The sequence below is a fragment of the Betta splendens genome, chromosome 5, assembly GCF_900634795.4.
Source record: "Betta splendens chromosome 5, fBetSpl5.4, whole genome shotgun sequence".
NCBI lineage: Eukaryota > Metazoa > Chordata > Actinopteri > Anabantiformes > Osphronemidae > Betta > Betta splendens.
This window is the reverse complement of record NC_040885.2, coordinates 19,859,129-19,881,142: the sequence shown is the minus strand read 5'-3', so window position 1 is coordinate 19,881,142 and position 22,014 is coordinate 19,859,129. Positions and strand designations below refer to the sequence as shown.

General features: G+C 46.2%; 1 long non-coding RNA gene across 1 annotated transcript in view; it reads right to left on the bottom strand.

The window, feature by feature from the left end:
- Positions 1–1,556: 1,556 nt before the first annotated feature.
- The window catches only part of LOC129604157 (uncharacterized), a 25,126-nt gene continuing 4,668 nt past the window's right edge, over positions 1,557–22,014 (bottom strand). Inside the window, exons 2-3 of the long non-coding RNA XR_008694821.1 lie at positions 7,145–7,177; positions 1,557–7,003 (exon numbers count right to left, since the gene is read on the bottom strand). This is a non-coding gene — a long non-coding RNA (uncharacterized LOC129604157). The remainder of the gene's footprint in view (positions 7,004–7,144; positions 7,178–22,014) is intronic.

The window sequence follows — 22,014 nt, the reverse complement described above, 5'->3', positions numbered from 1 at the left end:
AGTCTGTGGAGAATCATTATGTCTTTACAGCAGAAGTAGTTACACTGTCTCATACACAGTTTAGTTTCATATATTATTATGGGGATGACAGTCAGGCAGGCATAAAATTATGGAGTCAAATTAAGGTCAGATTGTTTGGGGCGTAAAGCAATCTGTGCGTGCGTAAACTGATCTGTGCGTGTGTAAACTGATCTGTGCGTGCGTAAACCGATCTGTGCGCGCGTAAAGCGATCTGTGCGCGCGTAAACCGATCTGTGCGCGTAAACCGATCTGTGCGTGCGTAAACCGATCTGTGTGTCACCAGATTTCTACTTGTAGACTTAGTGGGGCTATGCCATTCTTACACTATAAATTGGGGCGTTAAAATTATGCACAAACCGTGGCTAAATTTACAAGTAAAATAACGTGACCTTAATTTGCCTCCACGCTCTGATTGGCTAATGAACAAGGAAGTTGTTGCAGTCCTTTGACGTTCTTTTGATTATTTCCTTTGAATTAATTAATTTTTGGTTGAACAACAGCAGTTCAGCGAGAAATACCGTGATTCTGCACTGAAAAGCAAGCCTGTCTAACAACTGCATTACATATCAGGCTGTTTAAAAGCATTGTTAAAGTAAACGTGTTTATCGTGGTCTGATAAACTATCACACAGCGTCACAACAGTAGCGTTACTGGACCCACCTTAACTACAGCTGCATCATAGCATGGCATTGCTAATAGCCTGTCGGCTAACATGCTACATTGACATATGATAGAAACACCAGTTTAACGTTCGCGCAACTGCATCAACTCCGCAAATCACTAGAGTAACGTCACTTCATACACATGAATATTAGCCATCATGTCTGTCTGATCAATAAATATAATAATGTCCTCAGTCAATGGACTGGCTTGTTGCTGCTTTTGGAGCGTTCAGGATCTGTTGTGCCACGTCAAAGGACTGCAACAACTTTCTTGTTCATTAGCCAATCAGTGTGTGGAGGCAAATTAAGGTCACAGGTCAGGAACTGAACCTGGTGAATGTTTGTCTGTCTGTGTGTTGCCCTGGCGACCACGGGAAACCTGTCCAGGGTGTACCCCGCCTCTCGCCCGTAGATAGCTGGGATAGGCTCCGGTTGTTTGGATATGAGCTAGAACGTCAGCAGCAGCAGCAGCAGCAGCAGCGGCACAGGCCTCAAACAGCAGCCGCTCAGCCTCCTGTGGCTTCAGAGCATGAACGTCCAGAGCTGATAGTTTCAGAATATAAAGGTCAACCTCTGAAGCTTTGTGGAGGTTGTTTTGAATGTGTGTACTTGTTTGTTAGCGCTGGCATGATTGAGGTGTACGATCCAAAATGTGCCTAATGTTTAACAAATGCAAGCAGTGGCAGGACGTCCTGGGTTTATGCTGCATCTTCTGTTTATGCGTCAAGAGGGAAAAGGAAACATTGCTTCTATTTTAGCGTCCAAATGTTCCAACAATAGTTAAGAAGCAAAGACAAAAGAAATCTCCCCTCTGAGCCTAGTTCTTATATGAACATCATTTTTTATTTTACGAGCTGAAGATTTATCAGGTCTTAAAGTCAGAGTTATGGAATCAAACTGTGGCTGTTAAAAGCTCTCACCAGCGTAATGGAAGTGTCTGCACACGTATCCCTCAAGTGAGCATTTGTCAGATGGACAAAGCATAAGGGCAGTAAAGTAGAAGTGACCCGGTGCTTCCCTGGCTCTCACCCTCAGCTCCTCATTACGCATGCTGATGTGTGGCTGGAGGCAAAGTGTTGGGCCAGGAGGCCAGTTATGTCAAATCAGAGCAGACACGCAGCTTTTTATTTTACACAGCCTCAATAACAGCATTTTTACAGAGCTTGTAGCGCTTTGGTGCACTGAGCACAGCTCATGTGTCAAAACCACACAGGACAACACAGCAAATACAGCAAACCTTCTTAAAAGCCATCATGACATCGCTTATTTGGTTTATGACACCTAAAATCAACATTTCCTCACAGAAGTTGAATTATTGTACAAACTGGGTCCACTATGTCTTTTGCTTTGAAAGGTCACTTCCTGTTCCTCAAGCCTCAGTCACAAATGTTAATTTCGTTGATGGCACATGTTGAAAACACACAGTTTTACTTCTTTGCTTCTGTCTGTCACACGCCTCCAGCTGCTGTTGGTGAGTGAGTCTCGTCACACCAGCCGCGTATAAAGCCTTGAACAAACCAATCACTTGTTTCGGAGAGATTTCTGATCCGTGCCTTCAAATCTCCGCCCAATGCCCCGACCTGACATTATTTCTAATTCTCTGCTTTTCTTGCTCATTCCCTTCTTCAATTTCCCGTCCTGACGCTCATATCTCTCTCTGCTCCTGTGTTGCCATCTCATCTATCTCCCTCCCTCACACTCTATTTCCTGTGGTCTTTCATGGGTCACTTGCTTCATTCATTTTCTGGGTCACATGGCTTTGCCTCAGCCAGCCGGGGAGAAAAAAAACAACACAAACCATGGAATCTGAGGAGTTTCTTTAATTAGCTGGTATCAGTGTGCATTGCCCTCACCAGAACCAATGCCTTTCTCCAGCCATGTGAAGGGAACATCTGGGGAAGAGCGTTTTACTAATTGTTTAACCAAACTGCAAGCCACAAGACTGGGTTTGATGAGCTGTGAAAAGGAAAGTGTGTGTGTAGGGGGGGGCACTTTGGGTGGACAGGGATGTGGACTGGGACTAATTTGCCTTCTTTGATGGTCAGAAATGGAGGTAACAGAAGATTTAAAGGAAGGGAAGAGAAATGGGACTATTAATGGGACTAAAGATGACCAATCACTGACAAGCAGGAAGTGCTTCAACGCTTATCTTATCTTATCTTATCTTATCTTATCTTATCTTATCTTATCTTATCTTATCTTATCTTATCTTATCTTATCTTATCTTATCTTAGCTTAGCTTAGCTTAGCTTAGCTTAACTATTAACAGATTTTTCAGAGGATGTTACATCTAATCTCCTTTCCGCTGATTGTTTTTTAATTCAGGTCCAAGTCAGACCTCGTTGAGTCTCGTTGTCCTCTGCTGCTGCCTCTTGGCCCGACTACGCTTGATTCATCTGTTGCTGTAGCTGTTTCTCGCCATGGCAACCAAATGTCAACATGTTGCTAATAATATCAGTGACCTTCCCTGCTCTGGCTGTGTTTGCAGAGCTGTAGCAGAAGAGACAGTGGATTGTGATGGAGGAGTGCGAGGTGGTCTCAGGTTGCAGGTTCGCATGAACATCCAGCGAGGGGAGGATGTGTGGAAATAGTCTGATCCACGTTGGCTCTGCTCTGAGAGAAATGCTCGTACAATTTGCTTCCTCAGAAAAAATAGCACACACTGTTTGAAATCAACGCAGCAACGCCACTGCTGTGTGTTCAGACCTGCATGCCTCCAGGCTCATTAAGTTATAACCAACAATTCCTAAGCTTCTGATGCAAACACCAGCCAACTGCCAAACTTCTAGCTTTGTTCTCTGAATATCCTTTACTTCTCTACTGTGAAGCAAAGAATGTGACACTTGGATCAACATTTCTGAATGTTGTCTGTGCTGAGAAGTGCTTTAAGCAGTGGCCCAGTGGTATTCAGAACATGAATCAGGGTGCCAAGCGTTTCCCCGAGCTCGGCGCTGCCAGATTTGCTGTCACTGCTGAATTGTTTGCTGTTAAAACACTCTACATTTTCAATTTACTGTTGAAATGTTTTTGATTGAGTATTATTAGCATAATAATACAAGATTAAGACTGAATGAATTCCAAGTCTGACAGCAATAGATGCCAACTGAATGGATAGCAGAGCTGGAGGATGTACAGAGCTCAGCGTCTGTGCTCAGCTCATTTCATGCATTACTCTCCTGTTCCTTCAATTAAAAAGGAACCAGTGGTTCAGAGCTGTTTGCAAATGTTCTTTATTGGACGCCGCTCATCAGAGCGACTCAAGCTCATTAACATGACGTTGAGTCCTTTTCCATGAGAGAACAGAAGAAGAAGACGTTGGGTTGTGTGTGATATTGACTGAAGCCTCACTGGAATGTAAAGCTCCGATGATCTCACATCATGGACCCAGATGGAAACAGAAGAAAACGCTGCTCTGTGTTAAGGGAACACTTCTTTAATTTTCAATGAGGGTTGACCAAAAACATGTTGAGTAGTATTAAGAATAAAGGGACACTCAGGTTCCTCCATAATTCCTATGCAGAAAACTATAATTTATTCCTCTGCATAAAGGTGCCAGGTGTCAGATCTCCAGTTTCACTTCCTGTTTTAGTTTAGCAGTTTCCGGTTTGTCACATCACTCTGCCTGCGCTAACTTTACTTCCGGTTTTTATTCACGCACCTGTACCCAATTCATCATCACTCCCTAGGACATTTAAGCACCACCTGTGACAGTTGTTATTTGCCAGATCGTTGATTCATTGTTCTCACGTTCCAGCATTTGTCTAGTTCAGCTTATCCTGTTGTCGACCCTGTTACGTTTTTGACTATTGCTTCTCGCCTGATCCTGACCAATCTCGTAAGTCACTCTGTTACTGAACTCTGCTCGTTTCTGGACCTGTCTACGCCCGCTGATTCTGTTCCTGAGATCTGAGCCCTTTCTGGTATTGACTCACGCCTGTCCTCGGACCCGATTTCGCCTAATCCCTGTGGTGTTGTTAATCTGTGTCTACCTGTGAATGACCTGGACCGTTTTGTGACCTGGATTCTGTCATTAAAGACTTCCTTAACTATATCCACTGTCTACCGCGTCATCGCTGTGCATGTGGGTCCGATCCTTGCCGAAATCTGACACCAGGGCAGCTGAAGATGACGTAAAAACAATCATTCTCAGCTGCCCTGGCGACTTTTCGTGTACCCACAGACTACAACTAGTGGCTTCTGGTTTTCTCTGTACCTGCCCCAGCAACAGTTAGGCTGAGAGGGGGCGGAGCCAGACTGAGAGGGAGTGGAGCCAGCCTGCTGTTGTGAGAGGTAATTTCCCCACTGCTGGACTATTAAAGGTTATCTTATCTTATCTTATCTCATCTCATCTCATCTCATCTCATCTCATCTCATCTCATCTCATCTCATCTCATCTCATCTCATCTCATCTCATCTCATCTCATCTCATCTCATCTCATCTCATCTCATCTCATCTCATCTCATCTCATCTCATCTCATCTCATCTCATCTCATCTCATCTCATCTCATCTCATCTCATCTCATCTCATCTTGTATGTTATATAAAGCTTCTTCTATTTCAGCTTTTTCCATCAGGGGTCTCCACAGCAAATCATCCTTTTCTATCTCATTCTGTCCTGGGCATCTTCTACATTTACAGCAGCCAACCTCAAGGCCTCTGTCAGCACATCCATATATCCTCTCCTTGGTCGTACTCTTGCCCTTTGCCTGGCAGCTCCATCGCCAACATCCTTCTACCAATATATTCACTATCCCTCCTCAGTCTGGCCTCTCTGACTGTTTTGCTAACACAGACAATGTGAGCCGTCCCTCTGATGAGCTCACTCCTGATTCTATCCAACCTCAGCATCTTCATCTTCATCTTCTCTGCTGCCTCCGTCTCTTCTTCTTGTCTCTTTTTCACTGCTTTCGTCTCTAACCCATAGAGCAGAGCTGCTCTCACCACTATCTTTACACCTTTTCTTTGAGTCTTGCTGACACTCTGTCAAACGACACTCCTGACACTTTCCTCCACCCGCTCCAACCCGCCTGCACTCGCCTCTTCACCTATTTTCCACACTCGCCATCACACTGAACTATTAAACTCCTGCACCTTCTTCACCTCAGCTCCTGTAGCCTCACTGTTCTATCTTAAATCCTCTCGTTTAGACACATGTATTCTGTCTTACTACCACTGACTTTCATGCCTCTTATTTCCAGAGCAAACCTCCACCTCTCCATTTGTTATTCCACTTGCTCTCTACTCTCACTGCAAATCACAATGTCATCCTCAAACATCATTGTCCAGAGAGATTCCTGTCTGACCCCCAGTCATCTGGAAGCTCTTCCTGACCATCCAGAGCCTGTCTTAACTTCTTCCTGAATTCTCCACAGATTTACTCATTCTTTAGCTTCCACCACTTCGTCTTTTTTCTGTCTTTCCTCTTTTCTTCTTCCTTCCTTCTTCCATCAAAGTCATCTTACACACCACCATGCGATGCTGTCTAGCTACACTCATTCCTACCACCACTTTGCAGTCACTAACCTCTTTCAAATGACCTCGTCTACATAGGATGTAGTCCACCTGAGTGCTCCCACCTCCACTCTTCTATGTCACTGTGATCCTCTCTCTTCTGGAAGTAAGTGTCGACAACAGCCATTTCTATCCTTTTAGCAAAGTCCACCGCCATCTGTCCTTCTACAGTAGGTTCCTTTCCTTTACACCAAACCTGCCCATCATCTCCTCATCACCTCTGTTCCCCTAACCAACACGCTCATTAAAAGTCTGCTCCAACCACTACCCTCTCTCCTCTGGGGATTCTCTCTATGACCTCATCAAACTCACTCCAAAATATCTTCTTCTCTTCTAACTCACAGCCAGCTTGTGGAGCATACCGACTGACTACATTCACCATCACCTTTTAAATATAAATAATTGCAAATTTACTCCCATTCTAACAGGTAAAAAACCTCCAGCAGAACCAGGCTGGATGTGGCCTCACTACCTTGACCGGTTGGGGTGAGGTGATAGAGTCAGAGAAAAGCACAGAAACACCCACAGAGCACAGGCAGGATGGTTGGGCCAGGGTCTGGACACAAGATGGTTGGACCGGGGTTTGGACACAGACAGGATGGTTGGACCAGAGACTGAACACAGGCAGGATGGTTGGACCAGAGACTGAACACAGGGAGGATGGTTGGACCAGGGACTGGACACAGACAGGATGGTTGGACCGGAGACTGCACACAGGCAGGATGGTTGAACCAGGGACTGGACACAGGCAGGATGGTTGGACTCGCAGCTGCCCATCACAGACACCAAACTTTGAGTCTGATGATACCTGTAGGTGAGGACAGAGCAGGAGAGAGAGAGCGAGGGAGAGGCACAACTACTTGAGAGACAGAGAAAAGGTTAGTTAAACAGGGAACAATAATGGGAGGTCTTGGATATTGTAATCACTGGTAGCTGAAGTCTCACTTACCTTCCTTTATCGACCTTAAGATGGTGTCCCACTCTGTAAAAGACATGGGAGGGCAGAGGAAGCAAGAGGTCAAAGTTCACAGAGCAAAGGTCAGTTTCAAGGGGACAAACTCAAACTCAAGAAGCAAGTTCTGGGTCAAAAAGAATGAGGCAGAGTTTCTATCTGAACATACAGAGTCAGAACAAACCAGTTACAGATTCAGTGCAGGGAAGCAGCAGCAGAAGATAATTAAAATGAATGAATCTTAAACTCTGAAGGCCACAGGATCAGCTGCTATTATGTGGGAGATCAGAAGTAAAACCGCTGATTAATTTACATGCAAATGTAATGGATTATTACTTTAACCCTAAAGTCGCGCTCCAGCCGTGATCGAACAGCTTGAAGGGAGGAACACTCAGCCACTCTCTGCTGCTCTTCATCAGCTCTCACACAGGGAAGCTCCAGCACACATGGACTCATGGGACCTGACCGTTTCAGAGTCAGTTGTCTTTTTGCCCTCACTGCTCTCGCTTGTCTCTCGTCCACTTACTGTTATGGACATCTGGCTAATTACTACCAACATCAACATGATGCAGATCATTTTGTTCACTGACCATCAGAGCAGGGTTGTTGCTGTGATTGGTGTTTCCTGACTGGAAAACAAAAGCAGAGCTCAGCAGGTCAGACTGTGCAGGTGGGGGTATCTAATTAAAGCTGCTGCTGTGACAGACCTGCAAACGCCACCTGGTGATCATCACATCCTTTGGTTGAAGTCCTGGTTTTAAAGGAGTCAGTGCGTGGCAAGCTAACTAATGCTAATGCCTGTGGTGGGTCTCTGATCATTGAATATAAAGACAAAAACTTTGTATCTCCAAATTCTGCCTTAAATTAAAGTGGACGGCCATGAAGATTAAAGAGTCAATTTAAAAAGTGCTTACTACTGCCGTGGGCAAAGAAACCTAATCAGAAGAACTAACTTAGCTGTTGAGTCTCTACAAGTAGAGGGAACAGCCAGCTACTGGATCGGGAAGATCCCCCGATGGAAAAGAGGAGCCTGAGGAATGTGGAGCATCTCACTGTCTATAAAATCAACACACACCCAGAAAAGAGTCCAAGCTGAGAAAGAAAGATCCACAAATGATAAGGTGGTGTGTGTGTTTCCTCTTCCGCTGCCATCAGACACTGGTTTTACTGATTTGTCAGGAAACTGCTGTCACTGGTAGCGCTTGTCATCAGTCACACTTTAGTTAGGTTCCTTCTTCCCAATTCTTTATCTGGTCACAGACCAAATCTGATTCAATTCAATTTTATTTATATAGCACCAAATCACAACAAGGTTATCTCAAGGCACTTACAAGGTAAGGTTTAAGACACACATTAAGACTCACACAACTGAACCCAACAGATCCCACATATTGTACAGCAAGCGTTTAAGTGTAATAATTAGAATTTAACAGCATCAGTGGAGAGAAAAACCTTCTAATGAGGAAGAAACCTCCAGCAGAACCAGGCTAGATGTGTGCGGCCATCTGCCTCGACCGGTTTGGGTGAGGCGATAGAGAGAGAGAAGAGCACAGCAACAACAACAAGCAACAACAGAGCACAGGCAGCATGGTTGGACCAAGGACTGGACACAAGATGGTTGGACCAGAGACTGGACACAGGCAGGATGCTTGGATCCGCAGCTGCCCAGAAACAGTCAAATGCCTCCAACGAGTAAGGCAAGTCCTAAGAAGCCAGCTCAATGGCAAGAACAAATCCCGGGCATAAAAAAAACAGTTACGCTGTACCAGTGATGAGATACCCTGCGAGAATAATAAGGTGGCCAAAGGAAGAGATACAGACCACAGATGTTAAGACACGAAAGCTCCTCACCATGCATGGAGGGTTCCACCCCAAATCCAGCACCCTGAGACTGTACGCTAGCCGCAAGGAAGGAGAGGGAGGACTAGTGAGAGTGAGAGCCACTATAAAGGATGAAACATCCAAGATCCAAAAGCACATCAAGGATAAGGCCCTGACAGATGACGTGCTGAGTGAATGTCTCAGGCAGTGGAGAACAGAGGATGAGATGCTGGATGAGGGACCATCATGGGAGGACAAGCCTTTACACGGGATGTACCACCAGAACATAACTGAAGTGGCTGAACTCAACAAATCCTACCAATGGCTTGAAAGGGCTGGGCTGAAGGAAATCACAGAGGCACTCATCCTGGCTGCACAGGAGCAGGCCCTGAGCACCAGAGCCATAGAGGCCCAGACCTACCACACCAGACAAGACCCAAGGTGTAGACTGTGCAAAGAGGCCCCTGAGACGGTCCAGCACATAACTGCAGGGTGTAAGATGCTGGCAGGGAAAGCATACATGGAACGCCATAACCAAGTGGCTGGCATAGTATACAGGAACATCTGTGCGGAGTATGGACTGGAAACCCCAAGGTCAAAGTGGGAAACACCTCCCAAGGTGGTAGAGAACGAGCGAGCCAAGTCCTGTGGGACTTCCAGATACAGACAGACAGATTCACAAACAAGAAACACATGAAATTCATGTTACCGCACATTGATGGGCGGCTCTGCCATGGTCCCGCCCCCCAGACCCACCCCCCGCTGAGACCTCATTCTGTTTGGTTTGTGTCTCAGGTGGGTGATGAAAGGCGCTGTGAGTCAGAACTTGCTTTGACAGCGTCCTTGAAAACCAGCCGACGCTCTGGTGCCTGGCACCAGGCCTGGCTCTGGGCCTGGCTGTAATTTCATTAACCTAAAGGTTGAAATGCACATTAAAAATTAAATCAAGTGATTGTAATAATTTTGGTCAAATGTGATTTTCACAGCGTTTGGGCAAAAATTAAAGCTCCAGCTGAGATTTGCTCTGTGCTGCTGCCATCTGACCCATCTGACCTGCCGACAGACGACTGCAACACAGAACGGCGCTCTCTGTTTATCAAGGGTATTGGTCCACACATTGTGAGTCAGTGTGAATGTGTGCAGCTGTTCAAACTTTTGGTTCGGAACTGAGTTTCTCAGAGTCACAAACATTCATCACTAGAAACATCATGTTTGTGATATAACCAGAACCAAGAGGACGGAGGGAAGACCATCAAGACCAACTGGAAGCTTTAGTCTGACATTTAGATGAGTGTATCGTCACCTGGCCTTTAGCTTTATGTTTAACACACTGAACAAATAAGAATAAGACAAAGATGGAGAGCGACCCAGAAGAAGGAGGTGGAACGAGCCCAAAGCTGAAGACGTACAAATGGCCAGTGAGACACACTGGGGAAATTAAGACATCATGTTGATCTTTGGCTCATTCAAAACCACGTTCAGGCTGGAGGAGCCAGCCTGACAAAACAAAGAGAGGAAAGAAGACAGGGAGATTAATGGATACTTCAAGACCGATTGGGTTGAGGTGTGTAACGTTCACATCCTGGTGCTATAAACAAACCAATGTTGACATGCATCCTGTGTTCTCCTCAACAGTTTCTATTTGTTGTATGTGAAGTAAATCCTGGCTGCAGATTAGTGACATGCCCCAGGACGGAAGGAGAATGACTCCATGTTTCCTTCAGTCCTACAGAACCTCATAGTTAACATTCAGCCAGTGGGAGGGAGGAGGTGCATACAGGTGAAGGGAATCTGGCCTGGGGTCCGGTGATGCCTTAGGTCCCTTTACCAGCGTGCATCTAACTGAGGGGAGGCAGCAGCTCACCTGGCCGAGCCCTGAGCAGAATCCAGGCGCTGCTGTGACTTTGAGATGACAGTTGCCTGAAATCGTTGGAGGCCCTGATGGATGAGTCTCCGGTTCCAGCCCAACAGACGCTGAAAACAGCTCTGGCAGCTCGTGTTTATTGCCCTTGAGAGATTTTTCCACCCACTTGCATCCGTCTCCAATTAATTGTCTAGTTTATTTACACCTTGCTGTGCCAGCTGAACAGGAGTTTGCATGGGAGGGATGTTTCCCTCTTTACCCTCTTGCTGTCACTTCCTGTTTCTCATTCGGTTCAGCAACTTCTCTCTTCTGCCTTTCTCTCCTAATTCCACTTTCACCTTTGCACCTTTCATCCCTTCAACTCTGACTGTCTCCAGTGCTGAAGTGAAAATAATTGGCAAGCTGTCTAAAATGCAAATTGTTTGGGTAAGCTAATTATTGCAGCATATGCTGTTTGAAGTGTCACAGTTTTCCTTTTTCTAAATGAATTTTTCCCACTGAGTCTTGTTTCTAGCTTTGTATGAGGGACAGAAATTGAGCTTTGGATCGTCAGTAAAACGGTCTGTGTGACAATCCATGGACAAGCGTCTGCGTTCTAACACTGAAGCTGATCCAATCAAAAGCTTAAACACACATATGTGTATCACATGTCCACATCTTCCAAATGGCTGCACAGAGTTCAAAGCTGACAAGCTCATCATCAATCTAATTGAAACCTCCCTGAGATTCTCACAACAACAATGTTGATGATCAACCACAAATCAGACTTAGTTGTTAAAAGAAACCAAAACGACCTCAGGTAGTATGTAAGAATGAAGGGACACTCAGATTCCTCCATATTTTTTATGCAAAGACATTATCATTCATTCATTTATTCAGTGCAATTGCTCTGTCCAGCATTGTTTTTCTTTCTGCATATGTGTATAGCATTAATATTCAATGGCTAGGGGTCAACAATGGTGGACAGAGCTCCGCCCCCCTCTCAGCCTGACTCGGTCCCCCCTCATCATGGCTCCGCCCCCCTCTCAGCCCAACCATTGCTGTGGCAGGTACAGAGAAGACCAGGAAGCACTAGTTGTACTTTTTGCGCCGCTCAGACCTGAGTCTGTTCAGAGCAATCAGCAGAGGCAGGTTGTTTAATGGAGTGAGTTGTGATTTCATCCTGGAGAGCTTCATTTAAAAAGCAACCAAGTGCTTCTCCACGCCTGCTGGGGGCCTGTTATTAAATCTATGCAGGAATCAATGTGGAAGAGTCCATTGGTCTGACAACATGATTTATAATGCGTTTGGGTAATCTATCGATTTAAAATGTGGTGGAAGCTTCAATGTAGATGAGAGTAAACACAGCTGGCTGTGAGTAATGCATTTAAAACCGTACAGTTTACAGAGAATACACATCACGTCACAGCTCAGCTTCCAATGATCCAGCAGTCATGAATTTCAGCATTTGAATCTGATAAAACATGCAATCTTTTCCTTGTGGAAAACAAAAAAACAGTGGCATCAACATCTTCATCAGGGTGTTCATGTGGGAACAGATAATGACACAGGCATCAGCTCAGTTCTGTGTGACTTCAAACCTGTCACAGCAGACTGCCTCTGCTGTCACTCGTCATTGTTTCCATCTACAACTGTCAGGGTCCCAAAATAGGAACATTTGCTCCTGTTCTCACCCAAATTTGACCCATCAGCTGTAGTGTATCAACGACAGGTATGAATCTATAGGAAACATATGAAGACACAAGGTGGAGTCAGTCACTGAAGGAGCCACTCTGTGGTAAAGTCAGTCACTGGTGAAGTCAGTCACTGGTGAAATGAATCGCTGGTGAAGTCAGTCAGACACTAGATGAGTCAGTCGCCGCTGGAGTCGGTCAGTCACTGGTGGAATGAGTTGCTGGTGAAGTCAGTCAGTCACTAGTGGAATCAGTCACTGGTGAATTCAGTCAGACACTAGACAAGTCAGTCACTGGTGGAGTCTGTCACTGGTAGAATGAGTCGCTGGTGAAGTCAGTCAGTCACCGGTGGAGTCAGTCACAGGTACAGTCAGTCAGTCACAGGTGGACTCAGTCACTGGTGGAGTCAGTCACTGGTAGAGTGAGTCACTGTTGGAGTCAGCCAGTCACTCACTGGTGTAATCAGTCACTAGTGTAATCAGTCACTGGTGGAGTCAGTCACTGTTGGAGTCAGTCAGACACTAGACGACTCAGTCAGTTACTCAATGGTGGAGTCAGTCACGGGTGGAATCAGTCACAGGTGGAGTCAGTCACTGGCGGAGTCAGTCACTGGTGGAGTCTGACACTGGTGGAATCAGTCAGTTACTGGTGGAGTCAGTCACTGATGGGGTCAGCCACTGGTGGGGTCAGTCGCTGGTGGAGTCAGTTGCTGGTGGAATCAGTCAGTCACTGGTGGAGTCATTCCTTGGTGGAGTCAGTCACTGGTGGAGTCAGTCAGACACTAGACGAGTCAATCAGTTACTCACTGGTGGAGTCAGTCACGGGTGGAATCAGTCACAGGTGGAGTCAGTCACTGCTAGAGTCAGTCACTGGTGGAATCAGTGACTTGTGGAGTCAGGCACTGGTGGAGTCAGTCACTGGTGGAGCCAGTCAGACACTAGACGAGTCAATCAGTTACTCACTGGTGGAGTCAGTCACGGGTGGAATCAGTCACAGGTGGAGTCAGTCACTTCTAGAGGCAGTCACTGGTGGAGTCTGTCACTGGTGGAATAAGTCAGTCACTGGTGGAGTCAGTCACTGGTGGAGTCTGTCACTGGTGGAATCAGTCAGTCACTGGTGGAGTCTGTCACTGGTGGAGTCTGTCACTGGTGGAGTCAGTCAGTCACTGGTAGAGTCAGTCTGTCACTGGTGGAGTCAGTCAGTTACTCACTGGTGGAGTCAGTTGGTCACTGGTGGAGTCAGTCACTGGTGGACTCAGTCACTGGTGGAGTCAGCCAGTAACTCACTGGTGTAATCAGTCACTAGTGTAATCAGTCACTGGTGGAGTCTGTCACTGGTGGAATCTGTCACTGGTGGAGTCAGTCAGTCACAGGTAGAGTCAGTCAGTCACAGGTGGACTCAGTCACTGGTGGAGTCAGTCACTGGTGGAGTCAGTCACTGGTGGAGTCAGTCAGACACTAGACGACTCAGTCAGTTACTCACTGGTGGAGTCAGTCACGGGTGGAATCAGTCACAGGTGGAGTCAGTCACTGGCGGAATCGGTGACTGCTGGAGTCAGGCACTGGTGGAGTCAGTCACTGGTGGAGTCTGTCACTGGTGGAATCAGTCAGTCACTGGTGGAGTCAGTCAGTCAGTCACTGGTGGAGTCAGTCACTGGTGAAATCAGTGACTGGTGGAGTCAGGCACTGGTGGAGTCAGTCACTGGTGGAGTCTGTCACTGGTGGAATTAGTCAGTCACTGGTGGAATTAGTCAGTCACTGGTGGAGTCAGTCACTGGTGGGGTCAGTCGCTGGTGGAATTAGTTGCTGGTGGAATCAGTCAGTCACTGGTGGAGTCATTCCTTGGTAGAGTCAGTCACTGGTGGAGTCAGTTACTGGTGGAGTCAGTCAGACACTAGACGAGTCAATCAGTTACTCACTGGTGGAGTCAGTCACGGGTGGAATCAGTCACAGGTGGAGTCAGTCACTGCTAGAGTCAGTCACTGGTGGAGTCTGTCACTTTTGGAATAGGTCAGTCACTGGTGGAGTCAGTCACTGGTGGAATCATTCAGTCACTGGTGGAATCAGTCAGTCACTGGTGGAGTCAGTCGTTGGTGGAGTCAGTTGCTGGTGGAGTCAGTCAGTCACTCACTGGTGGAGTCAGTCACTGGTGGAGTCAGTCAGTCACTGGTGGAGTCAGTCAGTCACTCACTGGTGGAGTCAGTCACTGGTGGAGTCAGTCACTGGTGGAGTCTGTCACTGGTGGAATCAGTCAGTCACTGGTGGAGTATGTCACTGGTGGAGTCTGTCACTGGTGGAGTCAGTCAGTCACTCACTGGTGGAGTCAGTCAGTCACTGGTGGAGTCAGTCAGTCACTCACTGGTGGAGTCAGTCACTGGTGGAGTCAGTCACTGGTGGAGTCTGTCACTGGTGGAATCAGTCAGTCACTGGTGGAGTATGTCACTGGTGGAGTCTGTCACTGGTGGAGTCATTCAGTCATTGGTGGAGTGAGTTAGTTACTCACTGGTGGAGTCAGTCGGTCACTGGTGGAGTCAGTCATTGGTGGAGTCAGTCAGTCACTGGTGGAGTCAGTCACTGGTGGAATCAGATACTTGTGGAGTCAGGCACTGGTGGAGTCAGGCACTGGTGGAGTCAGTCGCTGGTGGAGACAGTTGCTGGTGGAATCAGTCAGTCACTGGTGGGGTCTGTCACTGGTGGAATCAGTCAGTCACTGGTGGAGTCTTTCACTGGTGGAGTCTGTCACTGGTGGAGTCAGTCAGTCACTGGTGGAGTCAGTCAGTCACTGGTGGAGTCAGTCAGTTACTCACTGGTGGAGTCAGTCAGTTACTCACTGGTGGAGTCAGTCATTGGTGGAGTCAGTCACTGGTGGAGTCAGCCACTGGTGGAGTCAGTCACGGGTTGAGTCAGTTGCTGGTGGAATCGGTCAGTCACTGGTGGAGTCATTACTTGGTGGAGTCAGTCAGTCACTCACTGGTGGAGTCAGTCACTGGTGGAGTCAGTCAGTCACTGGTGGAATCAGTCAGTCACTGGTGGAGTCATTCCTTGGTGGAGTCAGTCACTGGTGGAGTCAGTCACTAGTGTAATCAGTCACTGGTGGAGTCAGTTGCTGGTGGAATCAGTCAGTCACTGGTGGAGTCAGTCTTTAACAGGATGCAAAACAACTGACCGAAAGTCGGTCATCAGTTAACGTGGGCTCTCATTTACATGGAACACCAGTTTACGTTACTTACCTGTTAGCGACAGAGTAATCTGTAGATGAAGCGCGTACTGTTACCTATCTACCTATTAGGGTTCTGTAATGTAAACCAAGTGCTTCATCCACAAATTATTCTGTCTCTGAAAGTGTACATTAATAGGTAAGTAACATAAAACTCAGACCAAGCTTTCTGCCCGTGTCTTTAGTATGTGTGACATTTTGAGAGATTCTGCAGCAATACTGGTTTGTCAGCTAACATGCTATATTAACGAATGATAGAAACACCAGTTGAACGTTTGTGCAACTGCTTCAAATCACAAGAGTAACGTCACACTTCATACACATGAATATGAGCAGTCATGTCTGTGTGATTATTAAATATAATTAAAGTCATCAGTCAGTGGACGAGCTTGTTGCTGCTTGTGGAGATTTCAGGATCTGTGGCAACTTCCTTGTTCATTAGCCAATCAGAGCGTGGAGGAGGCAAATTAAGGTCACGTTATTTTCGTTAGCCACGATTTGTGTGTAATTTTAAGGCCCCAAATTATAAGTGTAAGCATGGTATAGCCCCACTAAGTCTATAAGTACAAATCTGGTGACAAACGCACAAATCTAATCTGACCCTAATTTGATGCCATAGGAGTCAGTCACTGGAGTGTGATCCTGTTGCAGCAGTAACATATTGGATGAAATAAGACAAAATGAAACATTTTCATGTACACACACACACACACACACACACACACACACACGCTCGCACACACAAATGCGTGCACACACACACACATACACACACACATACTGTACACACACATACTGTACACACACACGCACACACACACGCATACACACACATACTGTACACACACACACACACACACATATACTGTACACACGCACGCACACACACACACACACACACACACATGCTGTATACACACACACAGGCACACACACACACACACACACATATACTGTATACACACACACACACACACACAGCGGAACAGGCTGATCAGGAGGAGGGGCCACTTTATTAGGGACACCATCAGCCACTGATCCCATGTAAATACACACGTCTGTGGGCTCTGCCTTTGATCTGCTGGACTCACATGTTCACACAAGAGACGACGGCTGGGATCAAATCAGAGGAGACGTTCTGTTAATGACCTTCAAACCCGACGCTGATGTCCTGCAGGTCCGGTCTCTCCAGGTTCCTCCTCACTCCCCTCAGGTTAGAGCTCGGCCCATTAGGAAAAGGTCAGCGTATCGAACACAGACGTCTCAAGCTGCTCCTTCAGCAGCTTCTCTCCTCCACCGTTTGTGTTGTGTGGCCTCTGGTAAAAGGTCAGCGCTTCTGCAGCCTTGGTTCTGGGTTTGATCCGACGGGCCCGGCCGTTCTCCTTGTATCCGTTCATCCATCACGTCTGCTGACGTGCGTTCATCTTTCTGTCCATTTCGCCTCTTCCTGTTCGTTTGTCGTCTTCACTCGTCATCTGTACTCGTACCTCAGTAATGTACCACTCTGGAGCGCCGGTTCTGCTGCTCCAGGCTTCTTTCTGGACCTCACTGGTTCTGTTATTACTGAACATACAGCTTCATTAAAGCTACACACTGCACTCGTTTCCTCACCTCGCTTTCCTCTCCTTCATTTGCTCCTCTGCTTTTCTGTCCATCAAACAGTACAGTCCTCTCCTCTCTTTCCTCTCCTTTCCTCACCCCTCTTTCCTCTTGTCACTTCTCTTTCATCTCCTCTCTTTCCTCTCCTCCTCACCCCTCTTTCCTCTCCTCACCCCTCTTTCCTCTTGTCACTCCTCTTTCATCTCCTCTCTTTCCTCTCCTCCTCACCCCTCTTTCCTCTTGTCACTTCTCTTTCATCTCCTCTCTTTCCTCTCCTCCTCACCCCTCTTTCCTCGTCACCCCTCTTTCATCTCCTCTCTTTCCTCTCCTCCTCACCCCTCTTTCCTCGTCACCCCTCTTTCATCTCCTCTCTTTCCTCTCCTCCTCACCCCTTTTTCCTCTCCTCACCCCTCTTTCCTCTTGTCACTCCTCTTTCATCTCCTCTCTTTCCTCTCCTCCTCACCCCTCTTTCCTCTTGTCACCCCTCTTTCATCTCCTCTCTTTCCTCTCCTCCTCACCCCTTTTTCCTCTCCTCACCCCTCTTTCCTCTTGTCACTCCTCTTTCATCTCCTCTCTTTCCTCTCCTCCTCACCCCTCTTTGCTCTCCTCCTCACCCCTCCTCCCTAACTTCCTCTCCCCTCACCCCTCTTTCCTCTCCTCCATTTTTCTGTCCATCAAACAGTGCGGTCCTCCCCTCAGCTGTTTGACGCCTCTGTCTTTGTGCGTTTCAGCTGCTCTGTGACTAACTGCCACCGTGTAATGTGATGTCTTTCTCATCCTAAAATCTGCTGCAGACGCGTGATGATGCAGATGTTGCAGTGGTGCTCCGATTATTGCTTTTCTGTTGTATTTGCTTATCGCCGTCTTTCTCTGAAGGCAGGGACGGAGCAGGCGCTGGTGGACGAGCTGCCCATCAATGAAATTAGAACTGAGGTTTGGAATGAATATTAGATTTGTTGCTGTTTGCTGTAATTTTCTGGGGGGAGGCTGTGTCTGATTAGTTTGTGCGCAGCCTTGTTAAAGGCAACTTGAGGAGACAAGGAGGGGAACAGCTGAGATCTGCATTCAGGCCATGTGCTGGTACATGTGCTGCTTCACCTTCACAGAGATGTAGATGTGAATCTGTCCTGCTTCTGCTGCGTTTGTCTCCGTTCTCCCTTCACCTCACTTCTCATTTGTACCAATCATCTGATCCCTTCAAACGGCCTCGTACTCGCTATCCATTTTCACGCAGATTGATGTATGATTTATGTGAAATCAATTTGTGTTCTGCTGGTTGGATGTGTGATCTGCCTGCGTGATGATCCTGGGCCTGGGCTCATGGATGTGAGGAAGCCTGGCGACGGTCTCAGAGCATGACAGGCGAGCAGTAACCGATCCCCAGCCGGTTCTGGCGGTGTTTGTTGACCGCGGTGAAGCCTCCAGTTTGCTGCTTAGTGTGTTTGTTCCTCTGAATCTTCTCCTTAACTTCATTGTATCAGCAGCTGAGAGCTTTCAGGATGTCTTCACATCCTCCAGCTGCCACATCAACACAATTAGCTCCTATTTACTGTGAGTGCTACATTAGTTAGAGGCCACCAAGAGCAAAGAGCAAGTAGAATCATATAAGACTCTTACTGTAGATAAAAAACAAATAAAGGCGAGGACAGAGGTGAGAGCCTTTTCATTTCATTTCATCATAGGAGCATATTGGATCACACAGAAAGACAATATAGAAGCAGGGAGCTCGACTCGGGGCAGGAGGACGAACCTTTATGAGAAGGCTTTGTTTATAGCACAGACCAGCTTCAAAATAAAACCAGCAGTCATTTATTACCAGGAGGATCCGGTCCCGGTCCTAGAGCGATGTGCTGGTACCTGTCCATCCTTGGTGCTGCTTGAACTCTTTCTCCCCACATAGTAGACACAGTGCCTAGCATCTTCTTGTGCCAGCTGGGCCCAGTGTAACAACAAGGTAGAACCCAGAACCAGAATCAGCATCGCTCACTGAGAAGATGAGGCAGCTTTGGAATGACGTGACCCACGGACCAGCAGAGGTCCAAGAGGTGCTGCTTCATTAGCAGCCTCGTACAGCCGTCAAGATGGTCGACAGATAAGGGTCAGTGCTCTGCGGAGGTCAACACTGCGGACCCGTGTTGGACGGTGGCGTTTTATCAGAGAACACAGTAGAACCTGGTTCTGCTCCACATCTCACTCATTTTACAGATCTGTCCAAACTGGGAACTAAGCTTCAGCTCTGTGACACATGTTGAGACTAAATAAAGCGTTTGTGCTTTTATTGCAAACAATTATTATAGTCATCTAAACCATAATAAAACATCATTCAAAACCGGTCAGTTGTTTTAATGTCATTTCTGTCATCCGGTGACTGTTATAGTGTGAAAAGGAGGCTGTTCCACTGAGGCAGTAGTAAAGATGATGTTTGAATCGAATTAAACACTTAATTGCATGTGCTTGAGTTGAGATGAGCGTCAATCAGCCTTAAGATGATTTATTTGCATATTGGAACAAGAACATCCAGACAATGTTCTGATTTCATGTCTGTTGTGTTTTGTCCTAGTGACGTCTATTGTTGCTTTCTTATTGTTCCCAGCCCTGTGATGTCACTTCCTGCTTTGGTCCTTGGTTAATTAGGTTAATTGTTGTCAGGAACACACGGCTGAGGACCCAAATGCACAGCGCACTCTCGGACTGGGTGAATTTGAGCAGGGTTTATTGCATCGGCGTCGTCAAGCAGTCGGGTCATACACAGGATGTCTCAGCATAAAGTACAGGAGAGGAACAGGCGAAAATCGGGTCCAGAAGACAGGCAGTGGTTAGATACACAGAAAGACTCAGCAACGGTACAGGTAAGGGCTAGACAACTCACAGGTCAGACGGTCAGGGAAACACCAAAATCCAGGCAATGGTACAGAGGAGGTTCAGGCAGGAATCGACGGTCAAAAACAGGCAAGATCAACAAAACGGGATAGACAATACTAGAACGCTGGATGGTGGTGCAGGGACTCAACAATCTGGCGTCTGACTGTTGGCTGAGGTGGTGCTTAAGTACTGGTTGTGATTACAGATTACAGACAGGTGTGCGTGGTGAAACCGGGATGGCAGAAAACAGCTGAGGTGAAACAGGAAGTCTTTTCAACATAAAACAGGAACAGGCATCAGAAACAAGAAACAAGAAACTAGATCGTGACAATCGTCCTCTGTGTTTTTAGTTCAGTGTTTAAGCCCTAGTTTGGTTTGTCATGGTTGTTACAGTTCACTCTATTGCCTCGTGGTTCAGTCTTGTTCGTTCAGGTGTTTTCTGCTGCAAACTTATTTGTGATGTCTCTGTTTATGTCCCTTTAATAGTCACTGCTGGTGCAGTGATTTTGAGTTCCTGTTAAACATTTAGATACACCTTTAGGTTTATTTAACTTAATTGTTAACACTGTATATGTGTGTGGATCGTTGCTCATAGTGTTAGCGACTCTTTTTTAAATTTTTCCCACTTTGTAACAGACAAATGGATTCCTTAACACAGGGACTGGATTCATCGGACTGACTGATACAGCAGCTCAGCAGTGAACAGAGCGCTAAGTGTCTGTGTACAGCTAGAACTGTGTCCCTACAGTCTGTGGTTTAACTGGTGTTACGGCCAACCAAGATGACGGAACAGGTTTACTTCAGTGGCAAGGAACAAATCCCAGAATACCCAGGAAATTTCTCCAGGCCAAACGGATAGCAAGGATGCATCTCCAGAACACAGAGCTGAGGAAGCAGGACTTTAACTAAAGCAGGACTTTAACTAGAGCAGGACTTTAACTAGAGCAGGACTTTAAATAAGGCAGGACTTTAACTAAAGAAGGACTTATACTAAAGCAGGACCTTAACTAGAGCAGGACTTTAAATAAGGCAGGACTTTAACTAAGGCAGAAGTTTAAATAAAACAGGATTTTAACTAAAGCAGGAGTTTAAATAAAACAGGATTTTAACTAAAGAAGGACTTATACTAAAGCAGGACCTTAACTAGAGCAGGACTTTAACTAAAGCAGGACTTTAACTAAAGCAGGTCTTTAACTAGAGAACTAAAGCAGGACTTTAACTAAAGCAGGACTTATACTAAGCAGGACTTTAACTAAAGCAGGATTTTTACAAAAGCAGGATTTATACTAAAGCAGGACTTTAACTAAAGCAGGACTTTAACTAGAGAACTAAAGCAGGACTTTAACTAAAGCGGGACTTTAGCTAAAGCAGGACTTTAACTAAAGAACTAAAGCAGGACTTTAACTAAAGCAGGACTTATACTAAGCAGGACTTTAACTAAAGCGGGACTTTAACTAAAGCAGGACTTTAACTAAAAAACTAAAGCAGGACTTTAACTAAAGCAGGACTTTAACTAAAGAACTAAAGCAGGACTTTAACTAAAGCAGGACTTTAACTAAAGAACTAAAGCAGGACTTTAACTAAAGAACTAAAGCAGGACTTTAACTAAAGCAGGACTTATACTAAGCAGAACTTTAACTAAAGCAGGACTTTAACTAAAGAACTAAAGCAGGACTTTAACTAAAGCAGGACTTTAACTAAAGAACTAAAGCAGGACTTTAACTAAAGAACTAAAGCAGGACTTTAACTAAAGCAGGACTTTAACTAAAGAACTAAAGCAGGACTTTAACTAAAGAACTAAAGCAGGACTTATACTAAGCAGGACTTTAACT